The 27,795-nt window shown below is 31.1% G+C and overlaps 1 pseudogene; it reads right to left on the bottom strand.

Moving 5' to 3' along the window:
- Window positions 1–9,259: 9,259 nt before the first annotated feature.
- On the bottom strand, window positions 9,260–9,378 carry LOC120622264 (uncharacterized; annotated as a pseudogene).
- Between the last annotated feature and the right edge of the window lie 18,417 nt (window positions 9,379–27,795).

Genomic DNA, 27,795 nt, shown 5'->3' with positions numbered 1-27,795 from the left:
TTCTCAGTCTGTACATGTAGAGAGAGGGAGAGGGAGAGGGAGAGGGAGAGGGAGGAAGGAAGAGGAGGGAAAGGAATAGGGGAGGGGGGTAAGAGCGGCATAGAGGAGTGGGGGGGGTTGGGAGGGGATCTCTGGTATTTCTTATAAGGACACTAATCCAATTGCATCAGGCTCTACCCTTATGACCTCTTTCACTTTAATTACTTCCTTAGAGGTCCCATCTCTAAATATATGCACACTGGAGAATACAGCTTGAACATGAATTTGGGAGGAGAGAACATGAACATCGGTCTGTAACAGTAGGCAAATATTTCAAAACAACTAGATTAGGTTAAATAGTTACATACTTAAATGATAAAGATATGTTTAATTCAAGAAAGAAATAGAAAGTGCAGGAAAAAATGTGAGAAAAAAGTGGGAAAAAATGAACAAAGTACAGTTTCTGAAATGATTAATTATTGGATTAAATCAATAGCATATTGTGCCAGCAAAGGAGAGGATCATAGGATTCTAAGATGGCTCAATAAAGCTTGATTATCCAAACAAAAGCAAGAGAGAAGCATCAATAAACATGAGAAAATATCAACAGTAGTTGGAACCTTAGAGAAAAGGAGAGGAATACAGAAGAAGGAAAATTATTCGAGGAAGAAATGGCCACATTGTTTTCCAAATTTGATTTAAAATAGCTCCCAGTAGTTCCAGAAAGCTAAAACAATAACACAAATAACAACAGTAATGGTAGCCGCAACAGCAAAACCAGAATCATGAAAGATGAATATGGAGAATATGGAGCCACATTTCAGTTAACTTTCAGAAACCAAGTGAGAAATTCTAAAAGCAGGCAGAGGAAAAAAGACACATAGAAGGGAGCAAAAATAATAATGATGATTGTCTTATCATTAAAAACAGTAAAAATGAGAAGACAATGAGAATGGATATCTATTAGAATCAAAAGAATGATGTCAAGAAAAATGTAAATAAAACCAGGCCTAAGCAGATCAGATTAAATAACTGAAAAATCAAAGATAAAAAAGAAATTTTTGAAAGCAGAAGAAAAATATTGACATTTTTCATAGATAGATATATCATTCAAGTATGATGAACATCTCATATGAAGCTATATGGAAAATAGAATGATGAAAAATTGAAAAAAATCTATAAATTGCTGAAAAAATATATAATGCCAATGTAGAATTTTATATTGTTTAAAAATAATTCAGAAAAAAAAAAAATCTAGTTCATTGCCAGTATAACATTGCTAGAAGAAAAGCTAAAGCATGCATTTTTTAATCCTGAAGGAAAGTGATACCAAATGAAAACCTGATTTTTTAGAAGGGAACAACAAACACCAGAGATGATAAATATGTAGGTAAATATAAATGGCTATTTTTTCTTAATATTTTTAAAACACATATGAGAGTTTCAAGGAAAAATTGTATGTTTGTAATTTAAGTGGCTATGAAAGTTATAGCATAGAGGATGATGAGGAGATACGTAAACATATATGATTGCAAAGTTTTTGCATTTATGTGAATGATTACAATATAAAATGCAAGTAACTGAAAAATTAATGAATATGTATTTTAATCCTTAGAGCAAACACTAACCAAAAAATATAAAATACATATTTAAAAACATAACCTGAAAATTAAAATATCATTACAAAATATGTATTAATGTAAGATTTGTTGGGAAAGAACAGACAAAAATAGAGAAGACAAAGAAAATTTGTATTATAATGGTGAACCTATATTTTATCATTACATTAAAATCATAATGAGCAAACTATCTAATTAAAAGTCAGGAATTTACAGAATGGATTAAAAAATAATGAATTATGTACTTTTTTCAAGAGACATGTTAAATAAAAAGCCGCAAATAATTTAAAAAATGATGAAAAATAATATGCTATGTTTATAGTAAACATAAGAAGCCTACTGTTCTATATTAGTAAGGACATCATATATGTCAACCAAAAATTATTAGCAGAGAAAATAGACACTACATGCTGAAAAAATAAGTCAATTCATCAGGAAGACATAGCAATTATGGATGTACTTGCTACTAATTACAGATCTTCAATATACATGAAAAAAATTGACAGAATCAAAGGCAAATAATACCATAATCATTGTTAGGGGTTAAACCCTTATGTCAATAAATGATAGAACAAGTAGTCACAAAACACATAGATGTCACAAAACACATAGATGAGTTTTGTCAACACTGTCAAGCACATTGACCTAATTGATGAGTTTTGTCAGCACTGTCAACCATATCGATCTAATTGATATGGATAGAACAATACAACCATCCATTTCAGAATAACCCTTATTTTTAAATATACATGATTGACCATACCCTGGGACATAAAATGAATCTAGGTACATTTAAATAATACAAATCATTCAGTGTTAAATTAGTAATATTTATCAAAAAGATATCTAGGTAGATTCCCCAAAGCATTTTAAATATAAAGAATCAGATTAAAAGTAAAAGGTTGGGACCAAGTTATACTATGCAAAATCTAATCATAATAAAGCTAATAGGGTTATATTCATATCAATCAAAGCTTAAGACAAAGATAATTACTAGAAATAGAGGGATATTTTTATAAAGTGAAAGCATCAGTCATTAAGGAGATATAACAATCCAAAATTTGTAACACAGATGGTTCAAAATACATGAAACAAAAATTGATAGAACATAAACAGAAATAGAAGAAACCATAGTTAAAATTGAAGTTTCTAATATTCTTCATTTTATACTTAATAGATGTATTAAAAAACAAAAAGGATATAGGATATTCGAAGAACACTATCAACAAACTAAAATTAATTGACATATATCATTATACTCTCTAACTGGATGCTGATTTTTTTCAAGCTTAATGGGAAATAGGCTAAAGTCTGCTCCATAAATAGTTCTTCAAAACTTCTGAAAAATCACACAGTTAACGTTCTTTGATTATAATGGAATTAAATTATAAATATATAGTAAAAACCTATCTTGAAAACTCCCACATTCCTGGGAAGTAACTAATGCACTTTTAAATAATCCCTGAGCTAAAAGAAAGAAACCATAAAACAAATAATATATTTCTAAACTGGTTGATAAAATACCACATAAAATGTGTGGAAGGAAGCTAAAGTAATTACTAAACCTACATATTTGTATTGTGAGAAAAAAAAATATTGAACATCAATGATTTAAACATTCAACTTTAAGAAACTAGGAGAATAAATTGAAAAAAATAAAATGAAAGAAATAATTAAAATAAGATTGAAAATAAAATAGAAAACAAAACAGACTTAGAAAATTAAAAAAATATTAACAGAAATCGGTCTTTGAAATAATTAATAAAATTGATAAATCACAAGAAAGGCTTGTTAAATAAAAATTATTACAAATAACAAATATTAAGAATAAATGAGGGTATATCATTGCAGACCATTAGACAAAATATAATCAAGGAATTATATAGCAACTTGCACCGATCAATTACCAGTGTAGATGGAGAAAATTACATTGAGAAATATGTTTGAGATAAAATAAACAGTATTTATTCATGACCAGGTCAGATGACCTTCTGATTATGGAAAAGCATAAATATAATCAGTTGGAGAAATCAGGTCAAGGGTTATAGATTTAATGTCATCTCACAAATTGTGTCTCTCATCTTTCTTCTTTGTACTATAGAGATTTGTTTGGCTCACAAACATTAATATTTTGCTTTCACAGGAATTTTGTTCAGAAAAGCTGTGTTGATCTATCAGATGCACATCTGGTTACTTATGTTTATAATATTTCTGTTGTGATATTTTATTTATCCTTTCATTAAAACAAATGTATTATCTAATTATTTAAATTACTTATTTTGTCAAAGGTAGCCTTTGGTAATGTATGTGGCAATCAGGAAGTTTAATCTTACTGAATATTACTGCCTTATCCAGTGAATTCTGAATCATGGGGTCCTCTTCAATCTAATTATTAGGATAGTAACTGGTAAATTATTTTAATTTTATAATACTGAGAGAATAATAATGAAAGAAACCGTACTCTCTCTTCCTGAGCCAAAAAATGAAAATGCCATGTAGAAGTCTAGTCTCTCCTTCCTCTGAAAATTTCTTAGGCCAATACGGGACTAACATCATGAGTTAGTACTATGAATATATACAAAGATGTTTTTGAATAGTCAAGCAATATAGAAGGATTTTATGGTGTACAAAGAGATACACTATAGGAGGCTAAAGGCTGAAGTTCTAGTTAGTTAACTTAGATATTCCTCTGTATCAGTAAAAAGAAAGCAGTTTTTCCCAGGGCTATGACCTCCATGCCAGACCTTCTTTAACTTTGAGTCATTTCTAATATACAAATTACTTTCCTAGGCTTTAAGTGTGGCACCTTAGCAATTTCATTCCTTCATGTCCCATAGAAGACATTGCCCTCCCTCTATCCTCAAGAAATAAAATAGTTTTTAACAAGATACTCCATATTATAGTCTTTAGAAAACTGGATTCCTTATACATGAAAAAAAGCTAAAGATATCATCTTAGTTGATACCTGAAAAGTAATCTAGTTCCTTCACATGATCAATAACTCATAAAAAGCTCTTAGTGGCAAGGAAAAAAAAGAAGCTAAAAAAACATATGCCATCCCCCAAAAGAAAAAAAAACTTAGGGGGATAGTGGATAATTCTGTAGCTCACACTATTTTAGTATTGACATAGGAATAATAGAAATTCTTAGGATCTGAATACTGTGGCTCAAGAATATTCTGTCTATATCTCACTCAACAAACAGATCTGTCAGATCTCACCATCATTCATCCCTGTGAAACTCATTCAGTAGTTGCATCCTCAAGACAAGTGCTGGTTCAACAGGTTATATTTTACAAGTCGTTGTCGGTGGGAGATTTTACAAGGAAAAAATGAGTAGACAGCCCTCATAATGGAGTCACCATATCTTGCCTCTATAATTTAAAAAACAAAACAAAAATAGAATCTAATCTTATACCTATCAAATAGTACTTATTCCACAGATACAATTTTGGTGTTTCCTTTTGAGAAAATAGACTACCTCCCCTTCTCATAAATTAGGCTGAGAATCACTTGGCTTTTTCTTTCATGTATTTCATATTTATATTCTCTCTTTCCTCTCTGTAACATACTACAAAGCACAATATACTTTTATCTTGAAAAAACTACTAGCTGGTTACACTGTTGTTCTTTCATGCAAACAGTAATACAGAAGTGTTCCCTATCCCCTTCATTTATTGTTTACCTCTACTATTGTGGCAAATATGTAAATGTATATCTCTTGGGATAAGGAGCATAGATGAAGGATGGATGGCTACAATTGTGTCCCTTCTGCATCCCCAGTTGCATTAACGGAGCAGCCATACTATAATCATGGAAACAGAAGTCATAACATTAAAAATGGTGGAACAGAAAGACAGAAGTCTGGCTTTATCTCACCTTTGCACAGATGTATTAGCTGTAGTCTGCCTAATCCCAGATATCCTGTTAAATGGTGGGGAAAACTCAGGTTAGAAAAGATATTTATATTTTTACTCAACACCAAGTTCTAACGTGTATTAGTGAATAACACCAACTTCTAATTAAATTCTTTTCATCTACATTTTCTTTTGAGATGAGGAGATGGAGTAATTCACTTCTCATATAATTTAACTTTCAAAAAATTAATAAAATTAAAAAAATTCAACCAACATTGGCCAGAAGTGGGGAAGAAATAAATCAAACACTAAGTTCAAAATCTAAGTCAACAGTCTCTTTATTCACAACAGTAAGAGTGATCCTTTAAATACAGACGTCAGATCAGGTTGCTTTTCTTCTCAAAATGATCTTATGGTTTCACATGTCCTTCTCAGTAAAAACCAAAACCTTACTTGTGACTTATAGGATCTGTTGGCGTGCCCATTTATTGCCTGACTTCATAAATCCTTCCTGTTTTAGGACTGTCTTTTACTTGTGGGGTCCAGCTATCTGAGAATATGTTTTAAACTCCTTCCTTGAAAATTATAGCTTCATTATAACTCTGTGTATGCCTATCTGTGTAAAGCTAAGTTGTTTTTACATAACTGAAAATAGGCAAAATATCAAAGGTCATTGGATTTAATAATTATTGTCCATGTGTGGGTGTTTACTTATGGTCTGAATTCATAATATTTAGATGAGTAATCAAAGATACATAATTCTCACATTATTATATATTTATTCCATATTTTTGCCTTTCTTTTCAGCAAAATCACTATGTTATTTTAATCAAGATTTTCACATAATATCTATTCTATTGGCAGAAATGCCAAATTTGATAAACTGATCTGATTTGTTCAATCTGTAGAGATTTTGTTCTGCTGAAGCAGTAGCAATGGGAATTGTCAATAACATTATTTAAAGCAATATTTTCATTGAGAAATGAACCATGAGCTTTACATATTACGTTCAAATATTATTGTTATGTAGATAAAGATTATTACTGATTAAAAGTTACAAAATATTTTAGCATCATAATTGTGATATCTTTTATGTCTTTTACATTCCTTTAAAGCATATCTATATCCACAAAAAAAATCTTTAATGTGTACTTATTTTTAATTTTTCAAAGCTGGGTTTTATAATCAAAACCAAAAATAATAATATATTGCTCAATTTATTCAAATGTCAGTGGAGATGACCATTTGATCTACAGTGGCCAGTGCTAGAATATATAGAAATTACTTTAAGGAATATTGGTACATATCTTCTTCATAGTCATGCAAATATTTTTGCTTCCTTATTCTTATTTTCTTAACTTTTTTTTATTGGAATGACTTTTTGTTTACATATTTTACATACTGTTTAAAAATCGGTTTTATTACAAAAAGAATGTTAATCCTTTCAAAAATGAATTAGCAGATGTGTGTTTTTTGTAAAATTTACAATACCAAACAACTCTTTATAATGACATAACTGAATAACTCAGGGTCAATTTTAATTTCATTTATGTCAAAGACTACAACTTACTATTTATTGCAGGATCTTCTATTGCTTACTTCTACTTATCATGCATTTTATGTAAATGTAAATCAAATGTAATTGTCTTACAGTGTTTAGTTGATATTCTTACATATTATATATCTGAAAATGTTTGTCAGGTCAAATGTTATATATCTTACATGTCTCACATTTCATATGTCATACATTTTTTTCCCTATTTTCTATAAAATTAGTAATATTCCAGTGACTCCAAGAGCATGAACCATCCATTGGGAAGTTAAGAATTCCCTCCACAAAGATCGTTCATATCCATGCATAGGTCTTTTGATATTTTCTTACCATGTAACTTATTCTTTTTCAGTCTTCATTCTCAATTATTTGAAATGTTTAAAATGTTTTGACAAAGGCATAGAATTGCATGAGTGACTTTTTCTCAGGCCAAATTCATTTTATTTTCTCCTTCTTTCCTCCCTCCTCCCTTCCTTCCTTCCTTCCTTCCTTCCTTCCTTCCTTCCTTCCTTCCATCCACCTATCCACCCTTCTTTCCAATCTATTTCCATGGCTGCTCCATTAATAGGGGCTTTAAATTGACATCACCAAATGTTTTGTCATCCTAGAGTAGTATTGTCTACATAACTCTGGTTTTCACTTAATATTGCCTGTGAGTTTTTAAGCCCTTTGTTTCACTATATAGCACTGGAAGAGAAAGCACATATTAGTAAAAATTGCTATTGTATTCTCCATTTCCTCCCAATAGAAATGATTTATTTCCTTATACCTCACATGCACGATGATTGTTGCTGTAAGTGAAGGCCATTTCTCAATAAATTCTACAGTTCCCCCATTTGTGCATATGTCCCTAATCGGACTTTTTTTTTTTTTTTTTTTGCAGAAATAGAGATTATAACATGGGAATCAAGTTAAAGTTATAGTAAACTACCAGTCGATTGAGACGTTCATGGAAACTATGTATTTTAGTTTTTTTTCCTAAATAAATGAAACGGAGCTCACAAATCCAGAGCAGTCTAATTCCTCTTTTTCAGATAAAAGATGTCCAGTGTTTCCTCTCAGTATCGGTCACCAGTGAGAACCTGATTTGACAGGTGAATCTAAGAATAGTATCCTCTTGTTCTGAGGTCCTCTCATGGGAAGATTGGAATTGTGTTAGACTTTTCCCAGAAAGGGTTGGAGGTGATTAAATTTAAAAAAAAAAATAATAATGGGTTTTATAAATTAGTTGATACGTATTTTGAAATGTAACTACCAAAAGGGGTATTATTAGGGTGCAATGTCTCGATTCTCATACTGTATCGTAGTAACTCTAGTAACTGGTCTCAAGGAGAAATAGAAATGGCAGAAGATCACAAAATAACTGTATATATGCAATATTGTAGCTGCTGATGAATTTATTCTTTAGCTAGTTCCACTGTCCATGAATGCATCTCTCTTAAGCTGTCAGGGGAGGCTGAATTATCAATATAAATAACTATGTTTAATGGCTAATTATATTAAACATTAAAAGTAGACATGTCATTTTAATTATTGAACATACTTTCTATTATTAAGATAATTTAAATCTATATATTCAGAAAATTTTACCTTTTAGTTAATGAAGCAAATGAATACAAAATAAAACACATGAGACACATCCATGTTTATACTTAATATCCTTGGTTATCCTTTTGCAAAAGTTCAAAGTTCTGTCAAAGAGTAGCAAATGACTCCAGCTTTTTAATTGAAAGTATATTGAAATAATTACAGATTCACACACAGTTTTAAGAAATAATGCTGAGAGATCCCTGTACACATTGTCCATTTTTCCTCAGTGGTAACATTTTGGAAAACTATGGAGTAACACCACAAGCAGGATGTTGAAAGTAATACAATCCAGCCATCTTATTTTAGATTTCCCCAGTTTTACTTGCAGTCATTTATGTTTATGTGCGTATTAAGTTCCATACAATTTGACAACCTTTATAGGTTCTTGTATCCACCACCACACTCAAAATACTAAATCGTTCCAATGCCACAGGAATTCCTCATGTTTCCCTTACAACCACCTTGATTTTGCCCTCCTCCACTCTCCCTTTTTTAATTTCTAGGAATACTTATTTATAATAAAAAATTCTCAACTTGATATAGTGCATCTAAAAAAAAATATAGCTAATGTTATACTTAACAGTGAAAAACTGAATCATTTCCTCCTCAGGTTAGGGGTGAGACCAGGATGCCTGCTCTCACCTCTTTTTTTTTTTTTTTTTACGCCTATAGCACCTGGTCTTCCTAAGTGGTCTCCTATCCAAGTACTAACCAAGCCCAACCTTGCTTAGCTTCCGAGATCAGATGAGATCAGACACGTTCAAGGTGGCATGGCCATAGATTTCACCTCTTTTATTTAACTTAGTATAGAAGCCAGTCACTGCAATAAGGCAAGGAAAATAAATAAAATTTATCCATAGGAAAGGAATAAATAAACCTATCCCTATTTGATTGTCTACACAAAATACCCTACAGATAATGAGTTCAGCAAAGTTGCAAGATGCAAGATTATCACATAAAAATATAAATTACATTTCTATATACTAACAATATGAGAAACAAAAATGAAAAACAATACTATTTAGGTTCACTAGAAGAAAATTAAATATTTAATCAGGTATTTAACAGAATACGTACAAAATTTATATGTAAAATATTATAAACTGCTGATAATAGGAATTAAAGAACACCTAACTAAATGGAGAAACATCCTGTGTTCAGGGGTTGGAAGTCTCAACAGAGAGAATATGTCAGTTTTTCCCCAAATTGATCAATAGGTTTAAAGCAATTCCTATAAAAATGCTAGCAAGTTTTTCTGTAAACGTAAACAAAGCTTATTCTAGTATTTATATGGAACAACTTCAATTTTAACAGTTGAGCAATCTTATAAAAAAGTATTGCAACTGATAAGAACTAATTAAGTTAGAAAGACCTCAAATGAAGTCAGCAAATACTAATTCTCTTCATGTCCTCTTATAACATGGTCACTGTTTTGTCTTCTCTAATTATCAAATTTTGCTGTTTTATAGTATGAAACGGGTACATTTTACCTGTTATAGTTATCACAGTTTACTGTTTATTGAACAACATGGAGATAATTTCATCTGCAATAGTTATCTCAGTAAATCATCAACAAAAATCACTTGTGTGAGAATTTTATGGGATATCCAGTTTTATGTTACAAATTTAGATCGCTTATGAAAACCTTTACTAGAATTACAAGGACATGTGAGTGGGCTAGTGGAAACAATCATGTTATCTATTCATACCATGTTAAAATTTTTACAGTTATGTATTTTAAAGAGAAGTACATTTTTAAAAAAAACTGTAGTTAAAGGCTGTTGTACTCTTTAAAATTGCATTTTTAATGTGTTTTAGAGCTAAAGAAGCATCAGATCTATGAAAAATTTAGATGAACTGGAATAGAGTTTATATTTTATATATGTCAGGAAGCACATGTAATAAAAATGGTCAGTTCTTGGAATGCTACACAGAAGTGTTACAGTGAATTAATTATATTTAGAAATTATTTACAATAGTGTCATGCTCATGTAAGTACTTATTATGTTGATAAAAATAAATATAGTAAAAGCAGTAAGCTGAATAAGTCAATTGAAGTGGGTTCAAATTGTTACTTTACCACTTATTAGTTATATATCATTGGAAAAGTTACTTAAAACTCTTTATTTTGTCATCTGTAAATTGAGAACAATAATATCTAAGGAGTTCCATAGGGAATAAATTATATGATATTTTAAATACTTAGTACAGTGCTAGGTGCATAATATATGTTTATTAACCTTTAGATATTAGGATAATATGTGTTGTAGCAATATGTATTTATATGTAATTATTTATTTAGTCATTTATTCACTTAGCATTGAATTATATAGTTATACACCTGGATTGAGCTATTGTATCCACAGGTAGGATCAGGTGTAAATTAAACAATGGCTTTTTATAATTTATGTGGGCCTCAAAGCCAAGTGACTACACAATGAGAGACAGTTGTTACAAAGCTTTCTCAAGAATGATTTTAGTAGAAAGAGCATTAGACTAAGATTCATGAAACATGAGTTCTTAACCTCAACCTAACTGTGTGAGTGTCCCTGTCATATGTCACTTCATCATTCTGGATCTCAGTTTCAACATCTGAAAAACCATGGAAATCGATACCAGTTATATCTCTTCCATGATTGTGGAGATGGCCAAATTAGAACATTAATGCATTTCTGTGAATTTCAAATGTCACAAAGCACAATATTATGAGAAGAAAGCCATGCTGAGAAGTTATATGAATAACAGCCAACATATCAAAAACTGAACCTCCTCTCTGGTAGGAGGTGTAGCTAGTCGTGCATCTGGTGGCCAGATGAGGCATTAAGAATGTTGAACACGAAGTATCAAACCATTTTTTGGTTTAAAAAAATCAGAAAGATCAGAGACAGTATAACTGGTAAAGACCGCTGATAAGATTGTGTTATGAACCAAATAGTAATTTGTATGAGAAAATATAGTCACTAAGATAAAAAGTCGAGGTCCCTCTGGTGGTGATATCTAAAAAATCATTCGGTTTAGCCGAATGTAGGCATTTACAGGTGCCAAAATACTTGTCTTTTCAAAGTGAAATAGAAAAATCCAGATGTTGATTTTGATAGAGAAAGAGACAGCAAGAGAGAAGATAGTTACATATTTACATATATATATATATATAATTTTTTTACACAAACGATAACATACAATTTTTTCCTGTAAAATTACTGTATCATAAAGGACTCTGATGACAATCAATTAATTACAAAGCAGGTATTCAAAGTGTTGCTGGAAAATACATATTTGACATGCTACTATAACATAATCCCACTCATTTTCAGAAGACGACTTTTGAAAACAGGGTCAGAGGGTATGATAACATTTCCAGTGAATAATCCAATGTTAGCATTCATGTGCATACATTTATGTAGTAATTATTAAATGTTGTTCAACTGCCTATGTATTTTAAAAATATTATTATTGCTATATACTTAACCTTTAAAAATCTATAATTCCCAATATTCACATACAAATAACAATTAGAAAAATGGAAACTAAAGCAAAATCAATAGAAGAGAGGAAAAAGGAACCCATATTCCCGTTTTCAAAGCATTATCACTGCTAGCAGTTTTGGGAGATGGTTACTCTCGTACAGTAATGATAGGAGGGTAAATTGTATCCTTTGGAAACTCAATGTGTATGAAGATCCAACTCTGATATTGTTTGAAAATAACACAATAATTTATGCACATCATTAAATAAAAATTTTAGAAGTATCAAAATCTCGATGTATGAAATCTTAAATATTAACATTACTGCTCAAGTTTGAGACAAGTGATTTACTTCTGTTGAACACTGTGAGATTTCAGCTAACATATACACAGTATTTAGGTTTTTGTGTTTTTATGTGAAGACAGTACAATGCAGTATAGCTCAAAAATGACATATTTTGGACATTATTTATTTCTTAGACTTGTATGACATCATATCCTGCATAAATTAGTGAATACTGTGATATCCTATTAATTGTCACAATGGGTACAAATAACCTGAAAGCAAGCAAAAATTGACAAAACCCGGAATGAGCATGCAAAAAGCAAAACATCCAATACATATACTTTGCCATCTGCCTAGATGGCCAAAACTTTGCCCTCAAGGAAATTGCCAGAAGGTACTTTGAAAGAGTTTATGTATGTTGATTACAGCTATTCAGAATCAAAAGCTTGGAAGAGGAGCTTTCACTTTATAGGCTATGATGATTCCCAGCTCAAATAGTAAAATTTTTAATAAGTGGTGAAGAGGCATTTGAGGCTGAGTCCCTCATTTTTACGTTGCTCCCCAGGGACTTCTGAAACTATCAGTTGTCTTACCATTTTTTTTTTCAATATGTTCAATGTATAGTTTTGATAGGAAGAAGAATATTGATTGAGTTTCCAGTCCATATATATTTTACTAGCTAAGACATCTGAAGACTTATACATCATCAACTCTTTAAGCCTAAACTCATTCATTCATACATTCATTCACAGTCAGGTTTGAAAACATACTATGTACTATGTTCACATTTTCAATGGCCTGGTTATTTTGGAAAACAGTTTCAAAATATTACATTATTCATTTATTTTCAATTAGGCAACACCTGCCATTTCTTAAACTTCCCCAAATTACCCCTTTTGATTTGTGTGAGGCAGCGTGGAGCTATTTTCTTTTCCTCTCTCAGCTTTATTGTATTTTTGTTTAAGTCATTAGAGACAATTTTACCTTAGCATCTTATGAGGTCATTTCTAAATGTGTTGACATTCTTATCCTTCAGACTTTTTATTAGAATAAAGACATGTTCTGGAAAACCTTAAATGTCTAAGAACATCTAACACAGATTTCACCCGATACTTTTGAGCAAGGATAAATGAGCATTCTAGTAACAAATTTTCTGTTTAATGGTAACTTTTCCTAGAATAACAGTTTCACAGCACAAATTAATGAATTCTTATTTAATCAAATAGTCAACTGAAACTAAGCCTTGTTTTCTTAACTGTATTTCTCTTATGCACTGAAATAAAATGCAGAAAAATAAAATATAAAGCAAAATTTAACCAACAAACTATTTCATGTTGAAGATATGTCTAATAAAACATGGCCTATGGAGCAAGCTCTGCCCACTCCAGCTCTTAGGATCGTGTCATATCAAAGACGGTCTCTCTGTTTTTAAAACTCTTAGAAAACAGCCAAGCCAGTTTCTAAAAGATTAATTCAAGGGTTGAATAACTAACTCTGGTTTATTTGTAGCATTTCCACTAATAGGGTGAAAGAGAAAAGGGGAAGAAGGTGATACTCTGCAATAAATAGGAAGGCAATTTGTACTATAAGAATAATGATAGAAACTGCAACTAAATTCTTGCTTAAGTGAAGTGAGTACATTTTAATGTAGTTTTCTCCTTATAGACGATCAACCTAAAATATAAGATCTTTTTGATAGATGTGAGATTCTCTTGTTCACGTTGATGACATGGGTGGGGTTCTTAAGCTTCAGATAAAGGTGCCAGTCAATGTCAGGAACGAGGAAAGCTGGTCAGTTAGATGCTTCCTCTGCCACATTCTCTTTGTCTCTATTAAACCTAAAAGAACCCAAGCTTTCAGTTATGCAATCTATAAGTGGAGATAACACCTCACTTTCTTTCACCAGTTATATTCACTTATTCAGTGAATATTTAAATGTGCTATTTTTTCTGGACAATTTTTCATAGGTCTTATGTATTTCTACATAAGAAGCAGAGTATTGACTGCTCTTTATATGAGACTATCTTTATAAAGATATTTATATAATAAACATCTTTGTATGATAGAGATAGGGTCTTCCTTCAAAGCAAAACTTACAGTCCAGTGTAATAAACACAGTACCTCTCTTCGAGACAAAGGACACTTATGTTTATGGCCTATTTATAAAGATTTTCATCTCTTAAACTCAAATCTCCTGTTCTGCAGTGCAACTCACTGTGTGCAGACATCCATCTGGTCATTCATGTTGCTTCTGTGGACCTTGGGAGCAGGAGTAATGACCTGAATGAGCTGACTTTATGCTACTTTCTCTGAGCCATGAGTCTCCTCTTACCCCCGAGATATGTGCCTTATGCCAGTATCCATGAATATGTGGCAGGCTAACTTGTAAGTAAAGTAATATAAGTAAGCAGCTTGTGAATAGGTTACTATGTCAAACCCTTCGCATTGATAAATATGGGCCAGAAACCCAAGTTGATACCAGAGTAAAAAAATGAATAAGATAATACTGCTTTTGAGAGTCTCAATTATTATAGTCCAAGTTATACTGCAAGTGACTTGTGGATAGAAGTTACGAGGTTACAGAAGGAGGTTTGATCTCTCCTGGCTTCCAGAAGGGATGATATATAATGGTAGATGCTGTATTCCATGTATAAGTCTTATTCTTGTAATTAAATACATTTATAGTCTCCTTTTCAAAAAGTATTCTTCCTTTGCAAAATTATTTGTCAAGAATAGATTATGAATTTTTCTGATTACCCGTTCAAGGTTTATGAAGATAATGATTTTTAAGACAATTATGGTGATAAGTATATCATTATATGAAATATATAATAATATAAGATACATCCCAATATCACAACATCCTTACATTCATAAAGTGAACCCCATTTTGAAATGGTTTACTATACTTTTCTTTTTCCTTTTAATTTTATTCAGATGTAATTGGCATACAGCACTGTAGAAGTTGAAGATGTTCAGGATAATGACTTGATTTAATGTATTGTGAAATAATTACCATGATAAGTGCAGGTAACATCTATCACCTTATATGGCTCACTATACTTTTAATATGTGTGTTTTCTTTGTGAATATTTTCTACATAAATAATCATGGGAGTTAGAGGCTGTCACTTTTTTTTTTTCATTTGAACTTACAAGGTTTTAGCATTGATTTTTTTTTTGCTTATAGTGTTTTACTTCTCTTTTTATACAATTTGTAGCTAGTTAAATGTCACTAGATTTATCCATTCTTTAAATTTTTGAGAGAATTGCTCTAGGAAAATATTTATGCTTAGTGCTTTTAATAGGGGCTGGGATGGGGAGGGTTGATCTTTAAAACTTTCTCTTTCTGTGTCTGTATGTGTGTGTGTGTGTGTGTGTGTGTGTGTGCGCGTGTGTGATTTATTTATTCTTCTGTTGATGCTTTTGATACTTTGATATGCATTCCATATCAAATGGATATGCATATTTGTTTCATTTCCACTAAATCACTATTAATTTTCTGAGTTCTTACATTGTTGCTTTGTGATCTTGCTTTATGAGTGCATTTTTTGAGGGATTTTTCCTTGTTTGTTGCTTTAACTTTGTAATTCATGATTTAAACGTGGTCATAAATTTTGACTCAGTCTGCTCAATTTTTCTTTCTGAGGAAGGTTCTTCATAATAATAATAATAATCATAATCATTTATTATTATTATTATTACCTTATTATTATTATTATTATTATTATTATTATTATTATTATGAAGAACCTTCCTTTTTTTCTTATGTTCTATCTTTATTAAATAGGTAATGTATTGGCTCCTTTTTTATTATTCACCAATGAAGGATGTGGATTTCTCTGGCTGTTTGCAGTAGTGTTTGGTTTGGTGTTTTGTAGTGTGCTGGTTGGTGGTCGTAGGGTGGTGGTACAGGGCTATACTTCAAATTAGCTGGCTTTCCTTCTGATAGATTTTTTTTTTTATGTATTACTTAAATTTTTGCTCTTTCCTAGCCAATGGAGATGTTATTTTCTTATTTAAACATTCTCAGTTTCTCCATTGCAGCAGAGACAGACTGCTTTCTAAAATATGAGTTGTCGGTTATATTTTTTGCTCAGCCCCATGTCATAGATTTTACTTTAGAGGCCCAATGAGTTACACATCCCATTGTTCTCTTCTGTAGTATCCTCCACCCGAGTCTGGGCAGACCCTGCTTTAACCAGCGGAATGAGGCAAAAGTAACAATGTGACAAATCCAAGCTGAAGCTTTAGAAGGTCTGGAATCTTCCACCTTTGAGTTCTTATAATCTAGCCTCCATGTCAGAGATCTTGCTAAATGAGGTCTTCATTCTATGGGAAGTCCTGATTGCCACATGAAGAAAGTCAAAGGGGAAAAAAAGCCATGGCGGAATCAGTTGCCAGCCATGTGAATGCAGCCGTTTTGGACCTTCTAGCCATCTCATCTTCTCAGTTGACACCATCTAAAATACAAAATAAGGCAATTCATCTCACATAATCATGAAATATAATGGTGTTGTTTATTTGAGCCACTATGTTTTAGGGTGGCTTCTTACATTATAATAGAGAGCCTACATGATCAGGTAGATGAAGGACACTGCTATTGTCACTTCTATTCTTGGCTATTAGACACTTTTGGATGTCAGTAATAAATTTATTTTGTGTTCCATAGCTGCAACTATTAGTTTCTTTCACTATATATTACATATTTTTCTTTTGATAATACTTTGTTGCCATCTCTCCCTGCATGGCATCTTCCTATCCATATTGAATCTCTGCTGATTTTAGCAGCCCTTATGTTTACTTTGGAGCACAGAGATTTTAAAGAAAATAAATCCTTATTTTTACCTACTGTGTTGTTGTAGCTTTTAGATGTTTTTCAAGAGAAGGATGAAATATTACATTTATGATACCATGTTCATACTGAAAACGGAAGTCTGTCAAAACACAGGGCTCTCAAGATTAAGGTTCATTACACATTCTAGATTTTATTTTAGCAGACATTTGTTCTTGTTTATTTTGTGTTGTTGTTGTTTCGCTTTTCTCTGTGATCATCTTTTTTAATTTATTTTTTAATCTGACAGCAACTTATTCTAAATTCATTAACTCAAATTCAAAACCAATTTGAAATTTTGTATAAAATAACAATATGAGATTTTGCTATTTTTTTCCCATTGAGATATCAAAAAAGCCAGTGGGTTGCTTTGTTTCAATCCTATCCTCAGTGATATAACTTTCTCTGCCCTTCTCCCTAAAATTGAATTTTATTTTATATACCTAAGGATAGAGGAGGGTCATGATCAAATTTCTATTTAGGTAACAAATCATTCTGGCATTTTCTTTTTTTTGCCAAATTGCCTGCTCCAAGTTAAGAATGAATCTCAGAAGTGTTTTTTTTTTTTTCTTATTGCTATCTCAATGAAAAAGAAGCTCTGAAAATCTTGAAAAATATTTCAGATGCCTTCACAGAAATTTCTAAATGAAGCCAAAAGAGGATATTAACCAGCATTAGATAACAATATAAGAAGACATAAAGGGAAACATGACTAGGCCCTAATACTAAAAGGAAAAATTAGAAGAAAATGTTAAGATACCACGTGATTTCTACCAATTATCAAAATGTAGGATAAAATAACTTATTAAGATTGTAATTCCTCCCATTATTCTAGCAGGGAAATGAATTACAGCACATGTATTAACCTGACATGTATACCCTTTACAAAACTGCTTAGTTTCTTTGTCTTCTCATCAACTTCATGTGTAATAATGAATAGTATAACCATGATAAACAACATTATAAACATTTATTTAGAACTAAATATTTGGTAGACAGTTTTGAGTAACTAAGGATAAAAAAGATCATTAAACTCATTCATCAAAGTGCTTTATTCGATGCTCACAAAAATTCTGCAGTTGACAGGACAGCCACAGCATTCACATCGAAAGTAACAGAGACCTGTAGAATAATGTGGACGAGACCACATGTTCAATAAATTGAGGAGCTTCCTTGTCCTTGATAATGAGTCTTATTATAAAATCTAGCTTTAGCATATATTCATAAAATTAATCAGAAAATAATATACACATTTAACTATCTTTAATTTTTTGACAGAGAGCCCTGGAGGCAGATGCATTGAGAAGGAGCAACTATATTTTTAAAATGAAGAGAATAAATCACAATGGCAAAAGATGAATAAACAAACATGCAGCCATTTTGGACCAATATTGTCTGGATTTCTATCCCATTATTTTAGTTTACTTTCACCAGCTATACAGTTTTATTGACATACATGGTAAGATGATTTTGAGTGGAAAGTATGATAGTTAGAAATCTAACTATACATCATTTTAATTACATGGACTGTTCCTTATGTAGCATACCTCAGTGTACCCCAATTACATCTTATCACATGCCTGACTGAGCACAGACCTTATAGAATTTACCAAAATAATCACTTGACCTATTTAGTGTGCCATTCAGCAGACCACAAAGGATGAAATGCTTTCCTGTCTAAAGCCATAGTAAAAGACTAGACAACTCTGAAAGAACATAGTTTTATTATATAATATTTCTGATTGCCTTCTTCCAGAATAACGAATCCATGCCGGGAGAAATACACACTTATAGTAATAATAAGTGATTAAGTATATTACCATGATATGTGTTGAAATCTAGAATAAGCACATTAAACACTATTAAGAGAATAAAATCAAAGATACTAAAACACCAAGTCCAGCAGAACTGAAGGAAAGATGAGGGAAAGGGGGTTATTTCTTCCAACTCTGAGAGCACGATACCTGTAAGACAGAATATTTACAGATGCATATGGAAAAAGATTGAGATACTTATATCTCTTCACACTCTTAGAGAGTGTTTTTTTTTTTAAAAAAAAGCAAATCAAATTACATTGTCATTATAAAATCAGAGATGTATCTAATTTCCCAAGGATGATGAGAGATATAATGGAAGTGATGGAAAGACTACATAAAATATACACTCATAGGTCAATTCATTTGAGTTTGGAATATTGGAAGATACACAAAATTTTAATTCTATTAGTGTAAATAAGACAGATTTCTTCACTTCTCTAGTAACATTTATTCTTGATTTAAAAAAAAAGTTTTTAAACAAATCTCAAAAACTCTTTACCTCATTCCAGCTGTTAGGTGACTAGAGAACCAGAAATGCAGATATTTGTTTGTACACACTAGCACAATCACGTGCTAGCTTTATTTGTATGCATTCTTGTAATAAGATAGTCCTAATGTATTTTACCTGATAAATTTTTATGCAGATCTTACAGCAAATTTTTCGATCACATGTTGGAACATTTGTGCACAAAAAATTCCCATCTTTATGTTTGAAATTTATAGGAACACAATTAAAATGAGAGGGGTCCAAAGGTATCAAGATAATTACATTTTTCTAATCTTACTAAACAAGATAAATTACCTGCAGGCCCTCTTATAAAAGATGAAATCTTCATAATAAGTGAATTAATCAAGCAGCAGCTTGCTACTGCACTTGCATTTATAACAGAAATGATTCAAAGACTTATTTTATGGGGAAATTAATGGAAACAGGCTTTTCATTCTTCTGCACCAATTGAAAACCTCAGCAACCAGCTGCCCACTTGTCAAGAAAACAGAAAGAAGCTGGAAACAAAGATAAATAAAAACACCTTTTTCCTGGCACTTTTGAAGAGAAAAAGGAGCTCTCATTTACAGCAGCCATCTGTTTGTTATTTAATATGGGTGAATTACATGCTGTAATGAGTTTGTTTCTGCATCACTCAGTGCAATGGAACACAAGTTCACTCTCATAATGTGCAGCAGTTTTTAAAAGCTAATCATTTAATTGGACACAATCGTCAATGACAAATGGAGATGTAAAAACTCAGCCAGCTGTAGAGTGAATATGTAATCATTGTGAAATCATATTATTTTACACGCTTGAAGACTTCTTAATCGTATCTGATGTTGGTCATCACAACAGACTGAAGAATTGAAGAAACATGGTGAAAAACAGCTTTCCAAAATGGCTTTATATAATTGGCCCACGTTAACACTGGTGTTAGAACCACCATTTGACTTAGGTACAGAAAATCTGTCTAAAGTGTTTATTACTGTCCTAATTTCAGTTTTGATTTTCATGTGTATTTTTTTTTTTCAAATATGCCATGATTTAGATGACAAGAGTTATTGTTTAGGAGCAACTTGAGTGTTTTTTTTTTTTTAATCAGCTTCAGTAGAGGCATCCACTGATTTGTTACTTTTGCACATGACATTGCATGCAGATAAACATGAAGACCTGGGAGACTGTGTGCCAGCAATTTTTTTAATCACACACACACACACACATGCACACACACAAGCTGCACTTCAGGAAACCAAACGTAAGTACCTACACCTGCTTGCATTATAGTCAGAATTTACACAATGCCGCCATAGTCTTTAACAGAAGAATAAAAATCTCCATTACAAAGAATTTTCCCTTTGGATTTTCCACAAAACACTGAGCTTATTAGCAAATTTCCACAATGAATGTCATTTTTCAAGTTTTAGGCATCGCAAAAAAAAATAAATAAATAAAAATAATCAATTTTTTAACTAGAGTATGTACTTAATTATGCAATTTGTGGATGTTTTATATGTTGTGTTATTGTTGGCAACACTGAACAAAATATGTTTTTAACTTTATTGTCCTTCAGTAAAAAGTTCTCATGACTGAAAAAATGCATCGGGCATATCAATGTATAATCAGTTCGGATTGCTTATCTACTGAGCTCTCCTATGCTCTACTTAATCTTAGGCTTTTAAACATATTTAAGAAAGGGAAGTAAGAGGTAACCCCTGTTTCAGAAATCCCTTGCTATCCTATCTCCTCTACAGAAATATTTAAACTATTATCATTCAATTCCAATAAAACACAAAAGAATTCATGTTTTTATAACTATCTCAAAACATTACCTTTCATTTATTATATAATATTCTTCACTCTAGGTATGCTTATAATTGTATACGTTCTCTTTTTATATTCAAAATCAAGGTTTGTTTTCTGGTTATGTAAGCCTTTAAAGAACATATGCCATACTTTGGTTTGGTTTCTCTTTATAGCTCTTAGCAACCTTTTAACATGGTGACCTCTTAATAAATAGTGTTTAAACGAACTTGTAGTTTGTTAAAGAGAGCAAGCAAGCTTTTAATTCTTTTGAAGAATTAACACGAAAAAAGGGTATGTTTTAATTTTTTCTTTAAATGTCACCTTATTATTTATAAATATATAGAAATTCTCTTGACATAAAAACAAAGAAATACAATACTAAAAATGTAAGTCCACAACTAGAAAAGAAATTACATAAACAGAAAGAAACACAGATGTTTAAAGACAGCATAAAAGCAACTTGAACATTGTGGAATAATCACCCAGGAAATAAAGACAGATGCACTGTAAATTAAGAAAACAGCTTAAATATGCAGTGCAAGTATGATCTGGGGAAAAAAAAACAAAAAACAAAAAACAAAAAAACTGTCATATTCTTTTCTAATGAATGATTAACAGGAAAACTGAAGATGTGAAATATACTGTTTATGAAGAAACCAGAATTTAGCCCTAAACATAAATTCATACAAGTGCAGTTAGCTAGATAATTACTCTTGGGTGAACCTTATCTGATCACAATTTTGAAGTTCCTCCATTCATTTGGACAAACCTATTCTGATATGAAGAAATTATGATACACCAGAGAGAAACTCCTTGAAACAGAGACCCATGGACTTGGACATCACTTAGTATGGTGACATGCCGAAATGCAAATTACCCACAGGAGACAATGCCTCATTTTTCACTTTGCCTTGATTTACTTTCAGGACTACTACTAGCAATAGATATCAAAGAAGAATCCCAAGGGAAATAGTAATTTAAAAAGGAGAAATGCCAGTTGATTCTCAAACACCTCTGCATGGAGGAGAGTAAAAGGAATGTTCTAGGATTTATACTCTAGAAAGATACATGTGATCTTAAGACACCCGGGACTGAAAAACTTTCAATAGCTCACCATTGCCATGCAAGTTTCTTTCATTTGTAAAGACCTTTCATAATAAAACCCTTTCATACATCTCAAATTGCATGTTGATTGCTCTGTACAATAATAACTTACTTCAGCTAAACTGGAATAGGAAGACATTATACACATTTGTGATTCCAAGATCATACAAGATTGTCTTCCTTTTTCAAAACATTGGATTCTATCTCCAAAGCTAGGTTCGTATATCATCTCCTGTGTTGTGATCTTCGTCATAGTCTCAGCTCATGGTAATTTTGCTCTACCCTAAATTTCTTTTTCTTTTTCTTTCTTTTTTTTTTTTATGGAGAGAACATTGGTTAATAACATTATATAAATTTCAGGTGTACACCATTATAATTTGATATTTGTATGCTCTATTGTGTCCTCACCACCAAGTCTAATTTCCCTCTGTTACCATATATTTGATCCTCTTCAAGTGTTTTGCCCTCCCCTACTCCACTTCCTCTCTGGTGACCACCATTTTATTGTCTGTATCTGTGAGTTTGCTTTTGTTTTGTTTTGTTAGTTCTTTGTTATTTTGTTTTGTTTTGTTTTGTATTCAACATAGTGAAATCATATAGTTTTTGACTTTTCACATCCGACTTATTTCACTTAGCGTAATACCCTTAAGATCCAGACACTTTGTCACAGATGGCAACATTTCATCCATTTATGGCTGAGTAGTGTTCCATTGTGTGTGTGTGTGTGTGTGTGTGTGTGTGTGTGTGTGTGCATGTGTGTATGTACACACACACAACATCTATTCGTTCATCTACCTATGGACACATAGGTTGTTTTCATATCTTGACTACTGTAAATATTGTTGCAGCAAACATAGGGGTTCATATATCTCTTCAAATTAGCGTTTTCATATTCTTCAGATAAATAACCAGAAGAGGAATTGCTGGATCATGTGATAGTTCTATTTTTGTTTTTTCAAAGAAACTCCTTACTGCTTTGCATATGTATGTGTATGATGATTTCTTTTTCTCCACATCCTCTTCAAAACTTATTTCTTGTCTTTTGATAATAGCCATTCTAACAGGTATAAGGTGATATCTCATTGTGGTACTGATATGCATTGCCCTAATAATCAGTGATGTTGTATATCTTTTCATATACCCGTCTATCTTAAATTTCTAAAGGACTTGCTGTCTACAAAATTTTTATGGAGTTATTGAATTTTTATGGGCATATTTCATTCTGCCTATGCTTTGCATATGGAAAATATTCAATTAATGTTTGATTAGATGGTTTTTGAAAAATTTTGGAGGACAAAGTTAAATGCTATTTAACACAATCATGTAAATATGTTCACCCACTGATATTAAAAGTGCTGATTAAAGTATATCTAATGATCATCTCAAATCTCATCTTTTTCAAAAGTTCATGGATCTTTTCAAAGTTAGTTTCCCTATTGTACTCCCACTGTAAACACATAGTATTTATCATATTATAATGTAGTTCTTTATCTAACAGAGTTCAGAGTTTGTCTTATTTATTTTTGAATTTTAAAAGTCTTCCTCAGTGCCTAGCATATAACAGTAATTAAGTAATTGTTCATTTATCTAAATCCCCTAAAGTCGTTAAGTAATTATTTTTTTAAATTTTTAGCATATTATATAGTCTAGTATATAGCAGATACTCAATAACATTTGTTAATTAAATGTTGAATAACTAGTTAGACAGATGATGGATGACATATGGATACTATAAAGATACAGCAGAGACACTAAACATTTAATATTTAAATATTACCTTTAATACTTAAGCAGAATTTTAATATTTACATAGAATTTTAAATCTTGAAAACTAAGGGAAATCTACTCAAAACAACTGATTTTACTCATAAGGAAACTGAGGCCAAATTGCTAAGATCAATTGTTGAAAAATCATCCAGCTAACTAATTCTGATTTCCAAGCAACGTGGTTTACATCATATGATCTTGAGACTTTAATTTTATAGGTCTCATCAGTTGTATACTTTTATCATAGTTGAGGAACTTAAAACAAGAAAAAGAGTTTTGTCCAAAGTTCCTTTCTAAAATAAAAAAGTCAACATAGACAAATTTTTTTTAGCAAGATAATAAATATATATGTACCTTTGTAATAATTGGTGTTCTCAAAATAAAAACATGCAGATTAAAATTTTGGCAAAATCTATGAAATGATTATAATAATCAGGTACAGTATTGTAACTAATTGGTGACATTCTTTTCTATTGAAAAATGCAAATGCAAATGTAAATTCATATATATCTAGAAGTCATCTATGTAAAGTAAGTAAATGCTTAAGGCAGCTTCCTTTTTTAAACATTTATCAAATGGATATACTTTATTTTCTGTACTGTGGAAATAATCAAGAGTCTATTTTAATTGCTCACCAATGGACAAATTTATGTAAAATAATTATTACCCTAAATTTATAATCATTAAATAATAAAAAAGAGATAAAAAAAGATTTATGTGGAAAACATTTTGTAAAAAATTGAAGTTAATATCACAAGAGGCATTAAACACTAGTACCAAAAACTATAAGTAATTAAAATTGTTCCACTATGACTAAATTTTTTAAAAATATATACTCTTCAATTGTGGATTTTATTTCTCTTATATTTTTCTATGGTGTAATTATGATGGTGGCTTTCCCAACCTCTTCTATATCATGACGCACAAGAGAGAAAACATTTTTACGGAACATTGACACAGTTAGATAAGAACACTGATCATGGCACTCTAGGAGCTCAAGCGTTGCGTTATAGCAGCAGCACTGTTAGGCATTTGAAGAACATCAATAAGTCCTGCATCAGAAAACTTTGGAGTTATTTAGGAGAAACTATGGATATTTACTAGTATTTGTAATGAAGATAAAATTATCATGACTTCCTTCTCTTTCTGGAAAACTGAAAAAAACAATGCCACCAATTATACATGTTCCATCATATTGCCTAAAGAAATAAAATGCATTTATATGAAGATTATTATAAATTTGGACACATGGTAATGACTAATATTTTTTAATGAAGTATAGGTAGGCGCATCTCTTTTAAGTATCAGAGATTATTTTTATTCCAGTATATTGATATTAAAGAACAGTACTGATTTTGAATCTTGAGTTTTTAAATGACACATAAGGAAGTTAAAGAAATATGGATTTTCAAAAGAGAATTTTATCCTAAGCTATGATCAAAGGAAAGATCTCTACAGATAGAAGTCTTTAAGATTTGTTTGTTCCTCTATAAGCATGCCTTTCCAAGGTATCCTGTGAAAGTGTTGCCTAAGGATGTGCTAATCATCATCACTATGAAGGAGAAAAACTTGGAAAAAAAAACAAAACAAACAAACAAAAAAAACATTTGCAAGGATTTCCTAAAGCATAAAGATGACTTTAGGAGAGAAAGAATGAGGTAGAGTATTTTCTTTTTATTTACTTCAAGCCCCTGTATGGAACAAAGTATAACATCTGTGGAAAAGCCCTACTTCAACTTATTTATGTATTTTATTCCACACATCAGACAGTAATGTGTAATTATTGAATATCTTTCTTGAAAAAAAAATGTTTTCCTCCATTGCCAAAGTGAAAATGTTCAGTTTATTCCTCTTCAAATTTATATTTTATATAGCTATAATGAGCAAAAATAATATTTCCAATAGATATATAGTTTCTTTTCATCTGTGCAATTCGTTGCATTATAAATGAAGTTCCAACAATTTCACTCCATTTAGCAGTCTCTTGTTTAACATTTATAAAGAAATTTACATCTGTCAATCAATAGGCTGGACATCTATGGAAAGTAAGGTAATTGACCATAGTTCGCACCTAAATTCAGGCAACCCCAGGGTAATAAGGATATTGTTCAGAGGGTAAATTATTTCCTTTAACTGAGGAATTATAAAATAATTCATCATAATGTCCAGATATTTTTCTTACCGATATTGTAACCCATCCATTTAACTGTCATGGAAGTTCCTGCATCTCTGCTCCTAAAATAAGTGACTAGGAAAAAACGGGACAACTGCAATATCTGAATTAAAACAAAAGAGGAAGCAAGACTAAGTGTAATGCATTTGCTGCAGACAACAAATGTTAAATCACTTTAGAACTACACTGTTAAACTGACATAATGCATGTTTTCCTAAATGCCATTTTTTCAGATGATATTTTTTTCTTTTTCTACATTATTCTGAATTCTGGAAAAGACTTGTCACCTCCAACTGAAGTATGTAAAGAAGGATCTTTACTACTACTATAACAAAATTACTGTTTTCTTATAAAATTACATAACAGATGGATAAATTACTATATAGTTTTTTATCTCATCTCTCTAGTTCTTTCTAATTTATTATCTCTTTCTAAGATTCAGGATTAATACTGACAATTATTCTATGTTTCTCAAATTATATGGAGAATACAACAATAAGAAATAAAATATAAACTTTATATGTTTTATAGTAAGTATAATTTTCTCTTTCTATACCCAATGAATAATTTATTTTTTCAAATTATCTCTGAAAAAAGTGACTAATATATTAAGAAAGAATTGTGCCAGCTATTGAATGACAGAGATTTAAATTCTCCAAAACTGAAAATTAAAAAAAATAATTGATGCTTAGAGAGAGATTGTTATAAATAAAATAACTTTTTCTACAAATAAAAACAGAGTAAATCCATGTGAGGGAGGGAGATCCAAACTCGACGATTTGAAATATGTGACCTTGGGCAAGTCATTTTCATATATAAAAAGGTGGCAACACTATTTGTTTTATGACATTATTGTGAGAATTAAACACGATATTTATAAAGCATTTAAGCACTTAGTAGTTTGTAGTCTAAACCTTTGGAATGAGTACAGTTCGACGGCTAAGAGCATAAGCTCAAACTTGGGATCATATCTGAGAGATATTATATGCTACAGGATTTTTGTGAATATCAAATACACCAGCATTTATGAAACACAGAATATATGTTAAGTGTTCAATCTATCCTTGTATCAAAAGGTGAAGATAAAAGTAATCAAATGATATCTTTTGACATTAAGAGATGTAAGTTTTCATGGTTTATTGCAAGTTTCATTATTTAAACTTGCATTTTACTGTTTACTCATTTTCTGCTTACATTTTAAATCACAAAAATAGTGAAATCTAGACTGTGTTACTTTACTAGATTATAGTTACAGACAGAAACTCAGTCTGATTGAGACAATTTCCCTATGAACTGCCAGGATATTTTCTGAAACGTAGTAAGGACCAAACTATGATTTCAAAATAGACGAATGAATAAATCCCTTTAATTACTAGCAATATTACTTGTTGTAATTTATTTATTCTTCTATACAGTCATTAATGAATAATCTAATTGACTATCTACTGTGTACTTTGTTGGA

The sequence above is a fragment of the Pteropus medius genome, unplaced genomic scaffold (assembly GCF_902729225.1).
Source record: "Pteropus medius unplaced genomic scaffold, Ma_sr-lr_union100, whole genome shotgun sequence".
Taxonomy (NCBI): domain Eukaryota; kingdom Metazoa; phylum Chordata; class Mammalia; order Chiroptera; family Pteropodidae; genus Pteropus; species Pteropus medius.
This window is presented reverse-complemented; position numbering and strand designations above follow the sequence as displayed.